Below are 21,682 nucleotides of genomic sequence, written 5' to 3' on the forward strand. Positions count from 1 at the left end.
ACAGGGTGAAGTGGGGGATAGTGCGGAAGCATCCATGAGTGAGCAGATGAATGAATGGGTGAACAATTGAGAACCTGACCAGTTTTCCATGTGACAAATTGTGAAAGAAAAAGTGCTGAGTGGGCGTAATATTTAAGCACACAGTGTAATTCTGATTTGAGCATGAACACACATTACAGCCTCCAATATCATGTCCAAGACCCTCAGAAAGGGGCCCAGGGGTGTTTGATCTTGGCATTGAGAAAGACGACACACATTTCAGTTGAACAGACAGAGCTCATTCATGCATCTGCAAATACAACAGACACAAAAGACTTCAGTCGAACATGAATCACTAACAGTTCGTAATCTGAAGGTGGTTGATAAGTATAATGCACTTGTACAGGGAACACATTGGGAATCTAACCCTATTGCCTAAAATGTTTCAGCGGTTCCTGTACATCTGATTGTTTCTTATTTGAGCCGATGTCACATCCTCTCGCACAGGCACCATGAGCTCTAGGATGTGTTTTTACAAGTACTGAGTGCTTCTTTTTGATTAGGGTCCTTCTACGACTCTTGCTTTGATTGAAGTACTATTTTTTCTTTTTCCCCTTTGTTATTACTTCTTATTTTTACAAGTACTATGTTTTTATTGTCTACCCTGAGCGGGTGAAAAGCTAGGTCTGACTCTGTCAGGTGTTATTTTACTTATGTCTCAAAGAATGCACTTCTGATGGTAATCATGCTTGTATGGAGTTTGCAAGCAATGCAAGAGGGCCGGTGAGTATTGGGGGAAAACTGTGACAGCAGGATAGCACTTTGGATTTGGATCTGTGTGTACTAAAAAAACACAACAGAACATCACTCAACAAAGACATGAATTATGCAATGCAGTAGAAGAAAGAGATAGCGTGCACTATCATAACTTATAATAAACTTTTTGCTACCTTTGTGACGTAGCATAGTGTCACGTAATATAGGCTAAACTGAAACGTAAACTGTGTATTGTAGAGTCAGATCTAAGCATTCACGCTTGAGGTTTATAGCTATTGCTAAATGTTGGTTGCTCGCTAAAGGTTGAGTCTCTAAAGAAATATCTAGGGCTTCATTATCAAGAAAGTGGCAGCGCTGCGTCACTTCAGAAATGCAGGAATGCGCTGTATTTAGGAAAATACGGCACACCTCTGTGTTCCCCTAGCACTGGCGATAAAATTGGCTGCCTAGCGCCAACACACCCACCCTTGCACCATAGTGACAAGGGTGCTTGCCTTGCGGGGAATGCTTCTTTATGTGCAGGAAGGTGTCCCCTCCCTCAGATAAACAATCTTTAATAGCGTTTTGCAAAAGCAAAAACGAGGTAAAAAACATGTATTTCCACCACTCTGGGGTGGTGTTAGTTTTTGGCGTCAGGTTTACGAATTCTCATAAATCAGGGGCAGCGGAAAAAAATCAATGGATGGTGCAGTGGAAAGCCCACAGCAACAGCCATTGCACAGCCCTTGCACAGCCATTGCACAGCCATTGCACGCCCCTCTGCCACAGAAAACTGCATCAGGGCCATATTTACAATGCAGAGTTAAGCCACGCAAAGTACCTTAATGCCACCTTGTAAATATGGAAAATGTCACAGCGCCACCGAAGCGTCACTGAAAGTGTCGCTCTGGGGGTGCTTGGGGCTTTTAAATAAGGCCCCTAGTTCCTCACAAAATTTCCTCCCCGTTGCTAGCGATCTACCGCACAAGTCCGTACATTACTCCATGCGCCCAATGACAGCAATCCCGCTGTTCCTCTTCTTGTGCTGAAGTGTTTCCTTCTTTTAATTTCATGATAAAGCATCAAGTATGATCTGTGCGTCAAAGCTTGTGCTTATCTAACCCTGAATAAAGTGATTGTGTTTCTGTTTCAGCTGCAGAACACCGCAGCCTTTTTTCTGAACACCATGCATGCAGTCATATGACCGAGGTTCGACCAATAAATGATCCTGGCTGCCAAACTCAGCAGGTCTTTCATCTGGTAAGTTCAAATGCCAAATCAGTATGCCACTAAGAATGACTCTTAATATCAAGAGAAAGAGAGAATTATGTTGGTCTGTCACACTTCCTCCTAAGTCACAAGTGTACACAGCAAGGTGCGGAGAGAACTCTAATTTGTAAAGCTACGGTTATTCCTATAATGGTTTATCTCATTAGGCCCAGGAATGATCTTTATGAGATGCACAGACCCGCACCCTCCGAGGAGGCATGCTTTAACAGCGGGTCACGCTCCACGTTGGGTGGGCTGTGCAGTACCTACTGGGCCTCCATCAGCAGCACGTTCATAGAGATCCTTTGTATTGTTTATGTGCATGAGGAGGCATGCTTTAACAGCGGGTCACGCTCCACGTTGGGTGGGCTGTGCAGTACCTGATGGGCCTCCATCAGCAGCACGTTCCTAGAGATCCTTTGTATTGTTTATGTGCATGAGGAGGCATGCTTTAACAGCAGGTCACGCTCCACGTTGGGTGGGCTGTGCAGTACCTGATGGGCCTCCATCAGCAGCACGCTCCTAGAGATCCTTTGTATTGTTTATGTGCATGAGGAGGCACGCTTTAACAGCGGGTCACGCTCCACGTTGGGTGGGCTGTGCAGTACCTAATGGGCCTCCATCAGCAGCACGTTCATAGAGATCCTTTGTATTGTTTATGTGCATGAGGAGGCATGCTTTAACAGCAGGTCACGCTCCACGTTGGGTGGGCTGTGCAGTACCTGATGGGCCTCCATCAGCAGCACGTTCCTAGAGATCCTTTGTATTGTTTATGTGCATGAGGAGGCATGCTTTAACAGCGGGTCACACTCCACGTTGGGTGGGCTGTGCAGTACCTGATGGGCCTCCATCAGCAGCACGTTCATAGAGATCCTTTGTATTGTTTATGTGCAGTGGTCGAAAGACCGATGCTTTTAATCCCTTGATAAGTGTGAGGATGGAACATGTTTAGATTGGGTGATATATAGCTCGAATGACCTATCAATAACCTGTATGTTGTTAGTTGGTTGTATCCATATTCCGAATAAAAAGTAAGAAGGTTGTCAACCAGCGGGTCATAATCATCCCACAAGACCAAGATAATTAATTGCCATTCTGATATGGACACTCCCTCGTCATAATGAAGTAAATCATTGCAGTGATAATTGTAGCCCTACAAGTTGCTGTTTTCTCCAGGTCGCCGCACCTTGTGGTAGGTACAACTGAGAAACCCCCAGCTGATCGCCCTCCTAGGAAGTCTGCTCCTCTGTATAGGATCTGTTCTCCGGTGTCCCTCTTCTAACCCTCTTTCCAGTTCTCTCTTCCAAGATAAATATATGTATACAGAGGTCGGATCCAGGTGGTCGGAAGGAAGGTATCACCTCTCCCCGGCATGTTGGTCTAGCAGCAGAGCCATAACCCATGTATCCTGTGGAATTGGTTTTGGTCTCGGTCTCTAAGGACGATTAACAATAAATTAGTAGAAGAAAAATCCAGCAGGAGTCATGGTCAAAAGTCAATGTAAGGAGTTCATTTAATTTGGTCCTAATTTAGAGAGTCATTAAGAGATGGGCAGTAGCAGAACATCCAAAGTAAATCGACATATATCTCGTTCACCCACCTATCATTTTCTCTGCCCGATTAATAGTTCAACTCTGTTTATTATTTTGTTGTCAGAAGCTTGACACAGAGACCCACTTACCGCCAGCAGCTGGTGGAAATTGTCAGATGTTACTAAACATGACAACGAACTACAACAAATCACCTTGGTCCTTCCGCACCCCTGGGGAAGTTGATTGTAGAAACTTACAAGTAACGAGGCTCGTGTAGTAAATAGCTATTATGACGATGCTTTGCCAGTGATGGGAGACCTCTACCTGGACGGATCTTTCATTTTGTGGGTGGATATACAAGCGCGCACTACGTGCAGACCCTTAGACGTCTTCCTTTATTATAGACTTTGTGGTGTCTGCAGAGAGATTCATCAAACCTTCCCCACAGGCACCTTGTAGTCTCCAGGAGCTTGATATGCCTCTCGCATCTTCCTCCTGAGGCCGATTGATCACGCGCCTCTACAGTACTATGCAGGCCATGCCCCCCTTGATTGTGCCCAATGCTCGGGAGCAGTGGCAGGGTGAGCACGGTGAGGCCCTGACAGACCAGCAGTAGCGCTTTTGTTGCTTGCACTTGCAAATAGTCATTTCCAACTACTGGCTCCACTGCATCCGCCCCAAGTATCGCTTGTACCTCACACCCATTCAGCTGCTCTGCATGGGTCTTTGTGACAATGCACACTGTGCGCGTTGCAGGGAGGAAGGAGCTCATTCCTTCATCTGGCACAGAACTGCCCTCACATAGTAGGATATCAGGATAGAGTACATGAGGTTATTACTGACATTACAACACATGCAAAACCCCAAAGGCCAATATTGGCCCTATTGTGGTACGTGAAGGATATTCCTACCAGTGTTCGTAGACTTACTGCGCTATTGGTGCTCTTGGCTAAGCCCGGGATTGCGATGTGTGGGGCCGTGCTATTGGTGCTCTTAGCTAAGCCCTGGATTGCGATGTGTGGGGCCGTGCTATTGGTGCTCTTAGCTAAGCCCTGGATTGCGATGTGTGGGGCCGCGCTATTGGTGCTCTTAGCTAAGCCCTGGATTGCGATGTGTGGGGCCGCGCTATTGGTGCTCTTAGCTAAGCCCGGGATTGCGATGTGTGGGGCCGCGCTATTGGTGCTCTTAGCTAAGCCCGGGATTGCGATGTGTGGGGCCGCGCTATTGGTGCTCTTAGCTAAGCCCGGGATTGCGATGTGTGGGGCCGCGCTATTGGTGCTCCTAGCTAAGCCCGGGATTGCGATGTGTGGGGCCGCGCTATTGGTGCTCCTAGCTAAGCCCTGGATTGCGATGTGTGGGGCCGCGCTATTGGTGCTCCTAGCTAAGCCCTGGATTGCGATGTGTGGGGCCGCGCTATTGGTGCTCTTAGCTAAGCCCGGGATTGCGATGTGTGGGGCCGCGCTATTGGTGCTCTTAGCTAAGCCCGGGATTGCGATGTGTGGGGCCGCGCTATTGGTGCTCTTAGCTAAGCCCGGGATTGCGATGTGTGGGGCCGCGCTATTGGTGCTCCTAGCTAAGCCCGGGATTGCGATGTGTGGGGCCGCGCTATTGGTGCTCCTGGCTAAGCCCTGGATTGCGATGTGTGGGGCCGCGCTATTGGTGCTCTTGGCTAAGCCACGGTTTGCGATGTGTGGGGCCGTGCTATTGGTGCTCTTGGCTAAGCCCTGGATTGCGATGTGTGGGGCCGTGCTATTGGTGCTCTTGGCTAAGCCCTGGATTGCGATGTGTGGGGCCGTGCTTGGATAGCTGATGCTGCGTTCTGCCTGGAGCGTAAGGGAGACTATTGGGATTCAATGCCAGCACTCAACAGACCGAAGGAAATATGGGCACCTTTGTGCAGTGTGTGGTGCCCAGGCCGAGAGATCATGGGAGGGCGCCAGCAGTTACACCATGGTGCAGACTCGGCCCACATTAGTGAGACTTGCTGGCGATGGCTGTCCTGGCTGCCGGATACGACCTGTACCCATTGCAGAAAGCCTATCTGTGATCTCGTGTAGGTCCCAATGTGTCATTCGTCATCCATGATCTGACTTTGTTCTAAAGTGTACACTTTCTAGGTACTGAGTTGTTTTTGCTGTATAAGCTCATTAAAATATATATATATTTTGATAGCCATGATCGTTTTCCGTCAGTTCTATATCACGGGGTAGCTATGTTGGTGTTCTTCCATTTTATGCGGAGTTAGTCTCTTCCCCAACCAGAGTCACTAGCCCAAGTTCTCTGATCTTGGGTGTGAGGAGCTTAATGAAAGGAACCCACATTGTTTCAAAGTCACCATTCCCAGATCGGCAGATGAAGTGATGTTTCCCACCCCTGATATACCCCATATTTGGTGAATCCAGTATCTGTGATTTCATCTGTTCTCCAAAGTAACACAATTTCTTGCTCCGCAGGACAAAGAGAGACAGTGACATCTGTCTCCCTCTTAGTGAGCGTTGGGGCTATGGTTGCTTATTCGAGATGCCCAATATGATGTAGGCTGGAAATGTGTGGATTTGTGTGTGGAACATGCTGTGGATGTCAGTTAACACCTTTTCGCAGTAGCGAGTAAGTTTTGACCAATGCCAAAGCAGGTGCTTCAGTGTCCTTGGGTTGCCACAATTATCGAACATTCCCAGGATCTTCAACTTAACACGGGGTTAATGTACCAGTATTGTTTTATCTTAACTGATGTTTCTTTTCTGAGGACAATTCTGGGCTGGTAGGTCCCCTCTAGAGTATATAATTCCACTCTTCATATGTATCCATCCTACCAAACTCAGATCCCACTTTCTTTGAGCTGAAGATTTATCCTTGTGAATATCCTGATCTTAAAGTTTATAGATATCAGAGAACAAGTGTTTGTCGCCTCCAGTGATTATTGACCATCTTAGGTCTCGCCTAGAAATGGCATGCACTATGGAGACCACCCATTGCTTACCATTGTTTGGCCCCATAGTCACTCTCATTTGCTAGCTTCTTATTGGCCAGCTGCCATAGGCTTCCTTCGTCTTTCTATTTTTGTCTCTCCCCTGGAGCATAGATAGATTACTTGGGTACTTCTACTGCTCATTTTCGTAGGTACTACTTTTTTGATTGTGCGTAAGCACTCTATCGGAGTGCATCTTTTTCACCTGGCTCCATCGTGCACTTCCAGTCCGCTCCATAATTGTCTGTGTTGTTGCCCCCACCCGCCCTCTCCTCCTGTTGTTGCAATATTTCCAAATCCTTAGCATTCCTTGGTTCAGTCAATAAAGATTTGGAAGTTTATAATTTCTTCTTTGGTGAATATCTTCTTTATGATCTTCTCAAACAACAGCCACAGTCCTTCTCAGGGTGAACCACAAAAGTCACTAAATGAAACTGTGCTTAACCCTCTGATAGTTTGACACAAAAGCAGTCAGGCTTAACTTACAGACAATGTGTAAACTATGTATGCAACACTTTAACAGCTTTAACAGCAACAAAGTGACAACACAACAAAAGAAAAATCCTACACCAACTTAGGAAAATAGAGTAATGTTTAATACATATTTGAAAATAAAACAACAAAAAAATCAGTAGAGCCATGGATATGCAATTTAATAGATTTAGCGTAGGCATAGTGCCTAAAAGTACACATCACTACTCATGGTTATCTGGTTGTGCAACACCAAGTGAAAGTAACAAGTTCAGGCAGACTGTGATGGAGTGCATGCTGGATACAAAGCCCAGGTTAGTCCTGCAGAAAAAGTTACTTTCTGAAAGTCTGGCGCAAAGAGTCCAGTTCGATGTGCAGAATGCCTCAAGCAGCAGGGAGAGTGCTTCGGATGGTGTCACTGTAGCATGAAGAGCAGGCTGGGCGTTGTGGACCACAGTTGTCGCTGTATTGTGAAGGTCCTGTTGGTCTTCACCTATAGTCATTGCTGGACGTTAGCTTAATTAGTGACTGCGGGCTGTTGACGCTATAATGCAAAGTGCAGATCTTGCGTTGCTGGTTGTCGCTGGTGGTCATTATAGTACAAAGACTTGGGTTCACCAGAGCTTCGCTTTGACGGTCCATGCAGGTGTTAACATCTTGATGCAAACAGGTCTGTTTGCGGTTGCAAAGAACCCAAAACTTCAGGATTTCTTCTTTTCTTCCTGGCGGAGCTTAACCAACTTTGAAGTGGGAGAAACTTCTGGAGTCTTCCCTTCTGAGAATTGTTTGGAATGTCCTGCCTCACTGCCCAGGCTTTTCTGGATCTAAATTCAGAAAAGGCTAGTATGAAGTTTTTGTGTGGGACCGAGGCAGAGTCTTTGAAGTGCAAGTAGGGCTGTGCTCATCTTCACCCCTCCTACTTGAGATGGCCCATCCTGCCAACACCAAGTCCCTCTATTGTGTGGCCAATGCGTGGTTATCTGGTAGGAATACACAAAGGCCAACTACCATTTACGCCTAGTCATGTCGCCCAGGAAACAAGCTGCAGGCACCATATTGTCAGGGCATGAAAATGTTAACCTTATAAGCATTGCATCAAAGATGATATTTCTAACTTTTCCCAAGCAAAATATACTATGGGAGAGGCAGGCTTACAGTAGTGAAAAACACATTTTCACTACCAGTCATGTAAAATTTAAAAGTACATGTCCAACTTTTTTAATACAATGAACCTGCCATTAGGCTGTTAAAGGCCTGCCCAAGTGAGGACGTATTAAAATAATGTCTGAGGCTTGACAAAGGGGTTATTTTGCCAAGTTAAATTGGCAGCCCTTTAAAATATGCATCAGGCCTGCAATAGCAGGCATGAGAGATGATTTAAAGGGCTACGTTAGTGGGTGACACAACAAGTTCTGCAGGCCCACAAGTAGCAGTTAATTTATAGACCCTGGTGCATGTAGTACCACTTTATTAGGGACTTATAAGTAAATTTGATGTGCTAATTCAGTGGAAGCCTATTTTAACATGTTTTAGGGAGTGAGCACATTCGGTTTGGCACTGGTTAGCAGTAGTAAACTTCACAGAGACCTAAGGCCATCAACAACAAATTCAGAAAAATAGTAGTGATGAAGGCAAAAAGTTTGAAGTGACAGTGCAGATAGGGCTAAGTCATTTGCCTTGTCCCCCTGAGTCTCCTGCATTGTGTTGCTTGTCCTATGCTCCCAACTCACATTCCACGTAATGTTGCTTGCCCATTTCTCTATCTGCATTATTACTTGCTGAGTCTTTGTTGGCTGCCCTGCTATTGTTGCTTGCCTCATTGTTCTTGCTGACCCTATTGTTGTTGTTTGCCCCGTCCCTCCCAATCCCATCCTTGGTTGTGCTGCTTGTCCCTTAACCCGCACCCTCCTGCGTTGTGTTGCTTACCCTGTGGTTTCTGCTTGCCCCGTCATTGTTGCTTGCCACGTCGTTGTTACTTGTCCTGTCGTTGTTGCTTTCCCCGTCATTGTTGCTTGCCCCATGGTTGTTGCTTGCCACATCATTGTTGCCTGTCCCGTCATTGTTGCTTGCCCCGTCGTTGTTGCTTGCCCCGTCGTTGTTGCTTGCCCCGTCGTTGTTGCTTGCCCCGTCATTGTTGCTTGCCCCGTCATTGTTGCTTGCCCCATTGTTGTTGCTTGCCACGTCATTGTTGCCTGTCCCGTCGTTGTTGCTTGCCCTGTTGTTGTTACTTGTTCCATCATTGTTGCTTGCCCTTGTGTTGCTTGCCCTGTCCTCCCCCCTCTCTTATCTGCTTTCACGTGATTGTTGCTTGCCCCATGATTGTTGCTTGCCTTGGTGTTGGCTGCCCGACCCTACCAGTTGTACTGCTGCTCTGTATCGTTGTTGCTTGCCACATTGTTGATGCTTGCCTGTTGTTTTTGTTTGACGCGTTGTTGCTTGTCTCTTTGTTGTTGGTTGTCCTGTTCCTCCTGTCTCCTCCCAGGTTGTGTTGATTGTCCCACCCCCCTTCCTCCTCCTGCACTGTATAGTTTTCCCCGTTCCCCTCCTGGCACATTCCCGTCCCCACACATGTTTTTGTTGTTTGCACTGCCCTCCCACATTGTGTTGCTTGCCCCATACCTCCACCTCCCTGTGTTGTGGCCCTTGCACTTTCACCCCTTCTGGTGTTATGTTTGTCGTGCCTCTCCCACTAGAAAAAAGCAATATGACACGGCCAGCACTGGCCATGTCATTGCACTTTTTCCTAACTTTTAGCCTTGCTGTGCAGCACTTGTGTCCTCTGCAGTTCCTTTTGTGGAAAGTAGCTATTCTGGTAGCCATCACTTCCCTTCGCAAGGTTATAGATAAAGGCACTTACCCTGAAAGAACCCTTCTTCCAAGTACATCATGACAGGGTGACCCCCTGAACAAATCCTAAATTCTTATCCAGGTAGTCTCTAGCTTCCACCTCAATCAGACCGTTGAGCTCCCAGTGTTATTCCCACACCCAGAATTAGTACCAGGACGAGCTCTCCACACATTTGATGTCAAAAGAGTGCTCATGTATTACGTTGACAGAACAAAACACTTCAGTTCTGCAAAACACAGCACCATTTTGTCTCCTTCTCCAGGCTGCACAGTGGGCGTGCATAGTCTAAAGCAAGTATTGCATGCTGGTTAGTCAAATATATACAGATCTGTTATGCTAATGCCAAACGCCCTGTGCTGGTACCTCCCAAACCGTACTCGACCAGCAAAAAAGGCCCTTCCATGGCTTTCTTTGGTAATATTCCGATCCCTGACAGTTGAAAAGCATCTACCTGGTCTACCGCCTCATGTTCACAAAACCTTACTTTGTGGTTGTTTTAGCTGCCAGTAAGCCAGTTTCGGTCAGGCTGTCCTTTGCACACGTTTCCAAGTTTCTGCAACATCCTCAGGCTAGCCACCTCTTCTGGGAGGACTGCCTTAAAGCCTATGCACATCACATTTATCTACAGCTGCACATGCCATGAACGGAAAATGCTACGTACCCTTTAAGCATCTGTACGTGTCATGTAATGCTGTAGATTCACATGCGCCCCCCTCCTTCCAGGGCACCTTTCAATGTTGCAGGTGTTTTCTTTTCAACTTTAATTTATCATTTTTCCTGCTCATGGGCATCGTTTGTTATCTCTATGCTCCGTTTACATCCTCACTCTGTGTGCTGAAAAAACAAACTATCAATGGAGCCGATGCCCATCCTCATTACCAGCAATAGGTGGAGTCACAGTACCTCATGACTCCAAATTACATCTTCAAAGGCAAACTACTTCACACGTCCGAGAGCAACACTAGGTGGGAGGAGAATGCACAGCATGTGAATCTACAGATGCTTGCAGAGTGAGTAGCATTTTCCTTCTTGATATCTGATTACCTAATATATTTTTTGCACCTTTTCAAAATATGACACATTTGTAGAACCAGTAGACCTTCTGGGCAAAGCACAGGCTTAGAGCCAACTTACGAAGCTGAGATGGGATCTTGTGGACTGTAACCGACGATGAACATGGTGCGTTTTGGGCTTTGAGCTGTCCGATGAGAATACAGGTTTACTTGTTGTATTAGTGGTGTTTTAAGCTCCTTTCACCATGGATGGACACACACAAGAAATCCACACTGACCATATACAAAGGTAACTTCTAAATAAGTTATATGTGTCAGTTACTCTTACGCGATTCAGTAACTTTACTGCTTTTGGGTGTTGACCATTTACAAGTGTAAAGTTAGGGAGAAGTGTAGACTTACATTTTTCTAGCTCCTGAAACAAGGAGTGGAACAGAATCTACAGGTACGAGTTACTCTAGTCACAAAGGGGCACTTGTGCATCCAGCAGCAGGCAATGACCAACCACTGATACTGCAACACCATCCCATGTAAAATATGGAGGGAGCAACTTAAAATAGAGCCACAAAGGAAAGAATGTTGAAACAAATTAATTTATTTGGCCTTTTATTAGATATGTATAAATATAATTTATTGGTAAAAAATATAAAAACACATTGTAATATTTAAATAACCTGCCTTTAATTTAAAATATATATTTAACTGTTATCTTGTAAAATATTGAAATTAATTTACATTAATTGTATTCGTAATTTTCTGTCACTTTTAATACATATAATAGATAAATATAAACATCTTAGATTAGGGGGATTTTTTTTTAATCTTTAAAAAATAATTTTAATTTAACACATCTAAATATATATATATATATATATATATATATATATATATATATATATATATATATATATATATATATTTATAGACTCTTTTTATTGAGTTTTTGCAAATAGAACCAAATAAAAACAAAAACAATACAGTGCAAAGCATATGAGACCCCTCAGGTACCGAACTCTCTGGAGAGTTAATTACACAGACAGAAATATATATCGACATTAGCTTATCAAGAGGAGCATTACAGTGGTTTCCAACACATGGTACTACCATAATGTAACCAGATCATAAACAGTCCATACATACCAGAATTTCAATATAACCACAGTTGGTCGCTGTTGGACCTGGCTTTTTGACAGGGACATCCCCAAACTTTTTGCCTCCTTCCTCCTATTTTTTCTGACCTGTTGTTGTTGGCTTTTGACCTCTGGGCACTTTACCACTGCTAACCAGTGCTAAAGTGCATATGCTCTCTGGGTAAATTGTACTACTGATCGGTTTATCCATGATTGACTATTTAATTTACTTGTAAGTCCCTGGCAGAGTGCACTACATGTGCCTAGGGCAGGTAGATTAAATGCTACTAGTGGGCCTGCAGCACTGGTTGTGCCACCCACCTCAGTAGCCCCTTAACCCTGTCTCAGGCCTGCCATTGCAAGGCCTGTGTGTGCAGTTTCACTGCCACTTCGACTTGGCATTTAAAAGTACTTGCCAAACCTAGAACTCCCCTTTTACTACATGTAAGTCATCCCTAATGTGTGCCCTAGGTAACCCCTAGAGCAGGGTGCGGTGTAGGTAAAAGGCAGGACATGTACCTGGGTAGTTATATGTCCTAGTAGTGTAAAACTCCTAAATTCGTTTTTACACTACTGAGAGGCCTGCTCCCTTCATAGGCTAACATTGGGGCTGCCCTCATACACTGTTGAAGTGGCAGCTGCTGATCTGAAAGGAGCAGGAAGGTCATATTTAGTATGGCCAGAATGGTAATACAAAATCCTGCTGACTGGTGAAGTCGGATTTAATATTACTATTCTAGAAATGCCACTTTTAGAAAGTGAGCATTTCTTTGCACTAAAATCTTGTTGTGCCCTTCAATCCACGTCTGGCTAGGTTTAGTTGACAGCTCCTTGTGCATTCACTCAGACACACCCCAAACACAGGGTACTCAGCCTCACTTGCATACATCTGCATTTTGAATGGGTCTTCCTGGGCTGGGAGGGTGGAGGGCCTGCCCTCACACAAAGGACTGCCACACCCCCTACTGGGACTCTGGCAGACAGGATTGAACTGAAAGGGGGCTTGGTGCATTTCTTGGAGACTCTTTGAAGTCACCCCCACTTCAAAGGCACAACTTAGTATAAAACAGGGCCTCTGCCCTACCTCATCAGACACTTGCTGGAGAAGAAAACTGAACCAGAAACTACATCCTGCCAAGAAGAAATGCCTGGCTGCTCAAAGGACTCACCTGTCTGCTTTTCTACAAAGGACTGCTGCCTTGCTGTTGGCCTGCTGCCTTGCTGAACCCTTGTCTGGCTGTAAAAGTGCTCTCCAAGGGCTTGGATAGAGCTTGCCTCCTGTTCCCTGAAGTCTCAGGACCAAAAAGACTTATCTCTTCCTCTTGGACGCTCCGTGCGCCGAACTTTTCGACGCACAGCTTGTTCCGCGGCAAGAAAAACGCCGCACACCGACGCTGATCAACGCGACGTCTTCGGGGCGACCGAAACTTTGACGCACGGCCTCGCAAGGACAACGCCGCCCGACTCCGCAGGAGAAATCGATGCGACGCCTGCCGTGAGATCGAAACTTTGACGCACGGCCTCGCAAGGACCACGCCGCCCGACTTTCCAGGAGAAATCGACGCCTGCCGTGAGATAAAAACTTTGACGCACGGCCTCGCAAGGACAACGCCGCCCGACTCCGCAGGAGAAATCGACGCGACGCCTGCCGTGAGATCGAAACTTCGACGCACAGCCCCGCAGAACGATGCGCAGCCGGAAAACAAGCAGGAAAATCCACGCACAGACCCAGGACATCTGGTAATCCCCGCGACCCACAGAAAGAAACTGTCCGCGCGCCGGAAAACGACGCTCAACTTCCCCGCGTGGGAAATAACGACGCAAGTCCGTGTGTGCTGGGGAGAAATCGACGCACACACCCTTTTTCCACGCATCTCTTCCTTTGTGGCCCTCTGGGGAGATTTTCCACCAGAAACCAGGTACTTTGTGTTTGAAAGAGACTCTGTTTACTTTCTAAAGACTTAAGACACTTTATATCACTTTTCAGTGATATCTTTACACATTCATATTGCAACTTTGATTGTTTTGACCTGAAGATACCCAGATAAATATTATATATTTTTCTAAACACTGTGTGGTGTATTTTTGTGGTGTTATGCTATGGTGTTGTATGATTTATTGCACAAATGCTTTACACATTGCCTTCTAAGTTAAGCCTGACTGCTCGTGCCAAGCTACCGGAGGGTGAGCACAGGCTGATTTTGGATTGTGTGTGACTTACCCTGACTAGAGTGAGGGTTCTTGCTTGGACAGAGGGCAACCTGACTGCCAACCAAAAACCCCATTTCTAACATTGGTGATCAGCGGTGAGGATAGGACTTGTGTTTGTGCAGTGACATACAGTAGCTAAGTATTTCACTACCTACCCACAGTTGAAGGTCAACTTGATTTTTCATCTTTTTTGGCTTTTGGTTCTCTGATGTCCTCCTGGATATACTATTGATATTTTGGACTTTGGATTTTGTTTTTTGCTGATAAGATCTTATCAGAATGGGATTGCTTACCTACTCATTCTTTGTTCGTACTGACCACCTCACTAAGGCTGACCTAAGGGAGCTTTGCAGAAAATGGGGCCTTCCTGTAGCAAGGAGATCTACTAAGGCGGAGATGCTCCATCACTACATAGTCTGGGGGGAGGAAAGATGGGCAGAGAGAGAGGCAGCAAGAAACCAAATGACTAAGTACCCCTCAGATGAGGAGGAGGACTACGCACAGGAGGAGGAAGACTTCTCACATGAGGAGGAAGACTACTCAGAGTTGGACAGTGACCCCGAAATAGATGAATGGCTCCGAGGTCAAAGGCGACAGGAGCAACAATTAGAGGAGTATCTTGCAGAGGTTGAGGCAAAAAGACTCTTAGCCCTGGAAGAATAAAAGATTGCAGCTCAAGAGCTGAGCTGTAAAGAGCTGAAACTGGAGGCCGGAAGGGCTGAGTCCAGTTCAGATGGTGGCAGCAAAAATCTTGCATCTAGTACTGCTGAAGGAGGGCACAAGCCCAGAGATGTGGTGCCCAACTTGAAGAAGGGAGTTGACACACCCCAGGCGGTTCAAGGGTATGAGGTAGTTCCCGTTATGCACAGGGTCCCTGAGAAGGATTGGGGGACTGGCACAGGGAGTCATATTCCTACTGGGGGGAGGGACACTTTACTGACTCTAGCAGAGAGTGACAGAGAAAAGGGTTCCCCCCTGGTGGACATCCTGGATATAGAGTGTAGAGACATCCCAGAAGAGTATGGGTTGAGTGCCAGGGACAGACAGATACTGTCTCACCAGTCTCAGGAGGGTGAAGTAGAGTGCTTTTCCAAGGTTGAGTTACTGGGTGGATGGGTGAAGGGTACTGTGGTTAATACATGTGAAGGGCAGAGTGATGTAATTGCTGGAGAGCATATGTCTGGTCCTTATTTTCCAGAGCTACGCCAACACCAGGTGGAGTGTGAGTTCTCTGACCCCAGGGAACTTACAATGGAGGCAGACTTCTGGGGGAGTACCAGAGAGTCTGAAGAGGCATTTGGGGGTGCTCCTGAAGGGAGTGGTCTAGGTGGTTCCCAACCGAGTGTGGTGGGAAAGGATTGTAGTGTCCCAGGTAGGTCCCAGGTCCTAGAGGGTTCCATGAGGGAACACCAGGAGGGAAGCCTAGCCTGTACCGTAGGGCCACCTTTTGAGGGAAGCCCCGCAGTGTCAGAAGAACTTGGGGGGGTGACTGTAGCCAGCATCCCAACAGTTCTGGTGTCTGGCAGTACCCCTCCTAGTGAGGGGGTGCAGAAGTCCAGACATAGGGTTGAGAGGGGGTTGCAGACCCCAGTGGAGGACCTTGAGAGTCAGGGGACAGCTCTGAGAGCAGAGCCCCCCAGGAATGACCCAGGTGAAACCGTTTCTGGTTTGGGGGAAACCCAGACTCTGCCGGATGGGCAGAGGTCGGGAGACCTGCGCCAACCAGACTCTTGTGTGGCCCTTGGGGACGGTGTGTCCCTTGTGGGGGGTGAGAGTGCCCCCCAGGAAGTCCTGGCATGCCAGGCAAAGATTCAACCTCAGGGTGGTGACTCTGGGTTGGATACCCAGGTTCAGAGGTTAAACTCTGACCTGGTGGGAGGTAGATGTGCCTCCCAAGAAGTCCTGCTGTGCCAGGCAATTGTCCAACCTCAGGGTGTTGACTCTGGGTTGGATGACCAGGTTCAGAGGTTAAACTCTGACCTGGTGGGGGGTAGGTGTGCCCCCCAGAAAGTCCTGGCGTGCCAGGCAATTGCCCAACCTCAGGGTGGTGACCCTGGGTTAGGGAACCAGGCTCAGAGGTTAAACTCTGACCTGGTGGGAGGTAGGTGTGCCTCCCTGGAAGTCCTGGCCTGCCAGGCAATGGTTCAACCTCAGGGTGGTGACTCTGGGTTGGCTAACCAGGTTCAGGGGATAAGCTCTGACCTGTTGGGGGGTAGGCGTGCCCCCCAGAAAGTCCTGGTGTACCAGGCAGTGGTCCAACCTCAGAGTGCTGACTCTGGGTTGGATAACCGGGTTCAGAGGTTAAACTCTGACCTGGTGGGGGGTAGGTGTGCCCCCCAGAAAGTCCTGGCGTGCCAGGCAATTGTTCAACCTCAGGGTGGTGACCCTGGGTTGGATACCCAGGTTCAGAGGTTAAACTCTGACCTGGTGGGAGGTAGGTGTGCCTCCCAAGAAGTCCTGCTGTGCCAGGCAATTGTCCAACCTCAGGGTGTTGACTCTGGGTTGGATGACCAGGTTCAGAGGTTAAACTCTGACCTGGTGGGGGGTAGGTGTGCCCCCCAGAAAGTCCTGGCGTGCCAGGCAATTGCCCAACCTCAGGGTGGTGACCCTGGGTTGGGGAACCAGGCTCAGAGGTTAAACTCTGACCTGGTGGAGGGTCAGTGTGCCCTCCAGGAAGTCCTGGCGTGCCAGGCAATTGTTCAACTTCAGGGTGGTGACTCTGAGTTGAATGGCCAAGTTCAGAGGTTAAACTCTGAGCTGGTGGAGGGTCAGTGTGCCCTCCAGGAAGTCCTGGCGTGCCAGGCAATTGTTCAACTTCAGGGTGGTGACTCTGAGTTGAATGGCCAAGTTCAGAGGTTAAACTCTGACCTGGTGGAGGGTCAGTGTGCCCTCCAGGAAGTCCTGGCGTGCCAGGCAATTGTTCAACTTCAGGGTGGTGACTCTGAGTTGAATGGTCAGGTGCAGAGGTTAAACTCTGACCTGGTGGGGGGTAGGTGTGCCTCCCAGGAAGTCCTGGTTTGCCAGGCAGTGATCCAGTCTGAGGGTACAGACCCTGGGCTGGAAGACCAGGTTCAGGGTGTCCCCCCGGACCTGGAGGGAGGGGCTACTGATAACAGTGCCCCTACCATGTTGTCTTCTGAGGAGGCCACTCCTAGCTGGAGGGTGCTGGACCCCAGAAGGGAGGGCAGGGGGAGGGAAGCCTCACCCCGGGCCCTAGTCCAACCTGAGGGTACAGGCCCCAGGTTGGAGGGCCAGTTGCAGGTTAACAGCCCTGCACTGGTGGAGGAATGGTACAGGGCGACTTCTGTAAGCACCCTGACTATGTGGGACTCTGGGGGTACCGCTCCAGGAGGGAGGGTACAGAGCCCCAGAGGGGAGGACCAGGTTCAGGCTGTCATCCCTGACCTGGTGGAAGGGAGAGTGGTTGAAGGGTGCCCAGCACCTGGGGCTACCGCCCCCCACTCTCCACAGCCACAGTGGTTGGAGAGCTTTGAGAGGCCTGGGGCCTGGCTCTCATCCCTGGCAGCTGTCAGTAATCACTGTGGCTTGCTGTCCGGGTGGACAGAGTTATCCCCGGGGAGGGGACAAGTGTCACACCCCAGGGGTAGAGTGGGCAACACCACTGTGTTGGTCATGGTGGTACTATCCTGCTCCTGGGATACATCTGAGAGCAAAGTAAGGTTAGGTGCTGCACAGATGGGATCCGCAGGTAAGGAGAAAGGTTCCCCATGGGTTGGCTTAGTGGGCCCTGAGAGTATGGACAGAGTGATCCAATTGGAGTCAGGAAGGCGAAGAACTGGAGCATGCCCCTGCTGTTGTGGGCCTGGGTCCTTGTTCTGTCGCCTCAAACAGGGAAGTACATCAGGATAGTGATTGTTCTCCCCTGGCTTTAGGCTGGTAGGGGGTCATGTTGGACCTGGATTTTTGACAGGGACATCCCCAAACTTTTTGCCTCCTTCCTTCTATTTATGTCTGACCTGTTGTTGTTGGCTTTTGACCTCTGGGCACTTTACCACTGCTAACCAGTGCTAAAGTGCATATGCTCTCTGGGTAAATTGTACTACTGATCGGTTTATCCATGATTGACTATTTAATTTACTTGTAAGTCCCTGGTAGAGTGCACTACATGTGCCTAGGGCAGGTAGATTAAATGCTACTAGTGGGCCTGCAGCACTGGTTGTGCCACCCACCTCAGTAGCCCCTTAACCCTGTCTCAGGCCTGCCATTGCAAGGCCTGTGTGTGCAGTTTCACTGCCACTTCGACTTGGCATTTAAAAGTACTTGCCAAGCCTAGAACTCCCCTTTTACTACATGTAAGTCATCCCTAATGTGTGCCCTAGGTAACCCCTAGAGCAGGGTGCGATGTAGGTAAAAGGCAGGACATGTACCTGGGTAGTTATATGTCCTAGTAGTGTAAAACTCCTAAATTCGTTTTTACACTACTGAGAGGCCTGCTCCCTTCATAGGCTAACATTGGGGCTGCCCTCATACACTGTTGAAGTGGCAGCTGCTGATCTGAAAGGAGCAGGAAGGTCATATTTAGTATGGCCAGAATGGTAATACAAAATCCTGCTGACTGGTGAAGTCGGATTTAATATTACTATTCTAGAAATGCCACTTTTAGAAAGTGAGCATTTCTTTGCACTAAAATCTTGTTGTGCCCTTCAATCCACGTCTGGCTAGGTTTAGTTGACAGCTCCTTGTGCATTCACTCAGACACACCCCAAACACAGGGTACTCAGCCTCACTTGCATACATCTGCATTTTGAATGGGTCTTCCTGGGCTGGGAGGGTGGAGGGCCTGCCCTCACACAAAGGACTGCCACACCCCCTACTGGGACTCTGGCAGACAGGATTGAACTGAAAGGGGGCTTGGTGCATTTCTTAGAGACTCTTTGAAGTCACCCCCACTTCAAAGGCACAACTTAGTATAAAACAGGGCCTCTGCCCTACCTCATCAGACACTTGCTGGAGAAGAAACCTGAACCAGAAACTACATCCTGCCAAGAAGAACTGCCTGGCTGCTCAAAGGACTCACCTGTCTGCTTTTCTACAAAGGACTGCTGCCTTGCTGTTGGCCTGCTGCCTTGCTGAACTCTTGTCTGGCTGTAAAAGTGCTCTCCAAGGGCTTGGATAGAGCTTGCCTCCTGTTCCCTGAAGTCTCAGGACCAAAAAGACTTCTCTCTTCCTCTTGGACGCTCCGCGCGCCGAACTTTTTGACGCACAGCTTGTTCCGCGGCAAGAAAAACGCTGCACACCGACGCTGATCAACGCGACGTCTTCGGGCCGACCGAAACTTTGACGCACGGCCTTGCAAGGACAACGCCACCCGACTCCGCAGGAGAAATCGACGCGACGCCTGCCGTGAGATCGAAACTTTGACGCACAGCCTCGTAAGGACAACGCCGCCCGACTTTCCAGGAGAAATCGACGCGACGCCTGCCGTGAGATCAAAACTTTGACGCACGGCCTCGCAAAGACAACGCCGCCCGACTCCGCAGGAGAAATCGACGCGACGCCTGCCGTGAGATCGAAACTTCGACGCACAGCCCCGCAGAACGACGCGCAGCCGGAAAACAAGCAGGAAAATCCAAGCACAGACCCGGGACATCTGGTAATCCCCGCGACCCACAGAAAGAGACTGTCTGCGCGCCGGACAACGACGCTCGACTTCCCCGCGTGGAAAATAACTGCGCAAGTCCGTGTGTGCTGGGGAGAAATCGACGCACACACCCTTTTTCCACGCATCTCTTCCTTTGTGGCCCTCTGAGGAGATTTTCCACCAGAAACCAGGTACTTTGTGTTTGAAAGAGACTCTGTTTACTTTCTAAAGACTTAAGACACTTTATATCACTTTTCAGTGATATCTTTACAAATTCATATTGCAACTTTGATCGTTTTGACCTGAAGATACCCAGATAAATATTATATATTTTTCTAAACACTGTGTGGTGTATTTTTGTGGTGTTATGCTATGGTGTTGTATGATTTATTGCACAAATGCTTTACACATTGCCTTCTAAGTTAAGCCTGACTGCTCGTGCCAAGCTACCGGAGGGTGAGCACAGGCTGATTTTGGATTGTGTGTGACTTACCCTGACTAGAGTGAGGCTTCTTGCTTGGACAGAGGGCAACCTGACTGCCAACCAAAAACCCCATTTCTAACAGTCGCCATCATAATAGTACCTGTAAGTTGACCTCATCTGTTAATCTTCGGCATCAGTACTTGTCTCAGAGCTTGACTCTCCAGCATCAGTGAATCGCTCCAACAACTATCCCCATGCCATCAAATCGGTAGGTGCACCCTCATCTATACGTACCAGCCGCATATGGTGTTCTTCTGCCACTTCCCACTCCAGAATATCCTTTATCCAGTATTCCACCGAAGGGCTCCTAGAACTCATCCACCTATGGCCACCCTGCGTTTAACCCATACAAGAGCCAGTTGTGCCAATTTTTATGGGATTTGTGACCCCCTGGACTGCGCACTACCCCAAGTATACATCTCAATGGTGTCAGTGCAATCCCCAAGCCCTTAGTCCCCACAACCTTTGCAGTCACCTCCCGCCAAAACAGCTGTACCTCCCTACAGGACCATGCTAGGTTAGGAAGGAAGCATCCCCCTCACCATAGAGAGCGCACCCGGCTCCCCTAGTTGGATCAGTCTTGTTAAGATGAGAAGGCGTGACATAGGTACGGTACATAAAATTAAAGTGTAGGAGCTCAAATCTATTATTGCACGAAACAGTGTGCGCAAGCAACAATGCCCTGGCCCAATCGGCATCTGCCACTGGTCCCCCAACTCCCGCTCCCATGCCCGGTGTGCTGCATAGGACGTACAAGGCAAATCTTCCTGAAAAGCCCTAGAAAATAGGGTGGTTAAGTGTCTCCCATCCCCCCAATTTATCAGCCCATTCAGTACCTTTAGAGGATGGTGGGGTGATCGGGAAGTCTTGTCAAACCTCTTATGCAACTCTTTCCAGCTTTGCATATTGCAGGAATTAGCCCGGACCCAACAAAACATATCCTGTGCCTCCTGAAAGGATAAGAACCCCTTATTAGGGAATAAATCCCCCACAACAAGACATCCCCCCACCCTCCAGCTGTCCAAAGACATGTGATTATCAATATCACGGAAGGGAGCAAGGTCCCACACCTTCAGTTCCCTATCAAACAGGACATGACGAAGCACCTTCTTAACGGCCTGTTTGCAGATCTGTACAGTATTATAAACCAGGTAAGGGACAGCTGCCTCCAAATGTCTGCCTCTCATCAGATAATGCGCTACCGTATCTGTGCCCAGCATGCCCTCAAAAAGTTGCTTTTTCCATGTGTCCGACTCAGCTAGCCACTTCGCAGCATGCTGTAAGTGCGCAGCATAGTAATATAGCTGAATATTGGGGATAGCTAACCCACCGTCTTCCAGATCCCTCTGCAGTGTGGAAAGGGATATCCTGCTGCGGCGCCCAGCCCAAACCAGAGAAATCAGCAAACTGTCCAGTCGA

At 48.1% G+C, this 21,682-nt stretch overlaps 1 long non-coding RNA gene and 1 pseudogene across 1 annotated transcript in view; both read left to right on the forward strand.

The window, feature by feature from the left end:
- LOC138286916 (zinc finger protein 208-like) overlaps positions 1-21,682 on the forward strand; it is a 255,326-nt pseudogene that overhangs the window by 203,519 nt on the left and 30,125 nt on the right.
- Positions 1-21,682, forward strand: part of LOC138287258 (uncharacterized) — a 55,315-nt gene that overhangs the window by 7,160 nt on the left and 26,473 nt on the right. The window contains exon 2 of the long non-coding RNA XR_011202181.1: positions 1,889-1,995. This is a non-coding gene — a long non-coding RNA (uncharacterized lncRNA). The remainder of the gene's footprint in view (positions 1-1,888; positions 1,996-21,682) is intronic.

This window comes from Pleurodeles waltl, chromosome 4_1 (genome assembly GCF_031143425.1).
Source record: "Pleurodeles waltl isolate 20211129_DDA chromosome 4_1, aPleWal1.hap1.20221129, whole genome shotgun sequence".
In the NCBI taxonomy this organism is placed as follows: Eukaryota; Metazoa; Chordata; class Amphibia; order Caudata; family Salamandridae; genus Pleurodeles; species Pleurodeles waltl.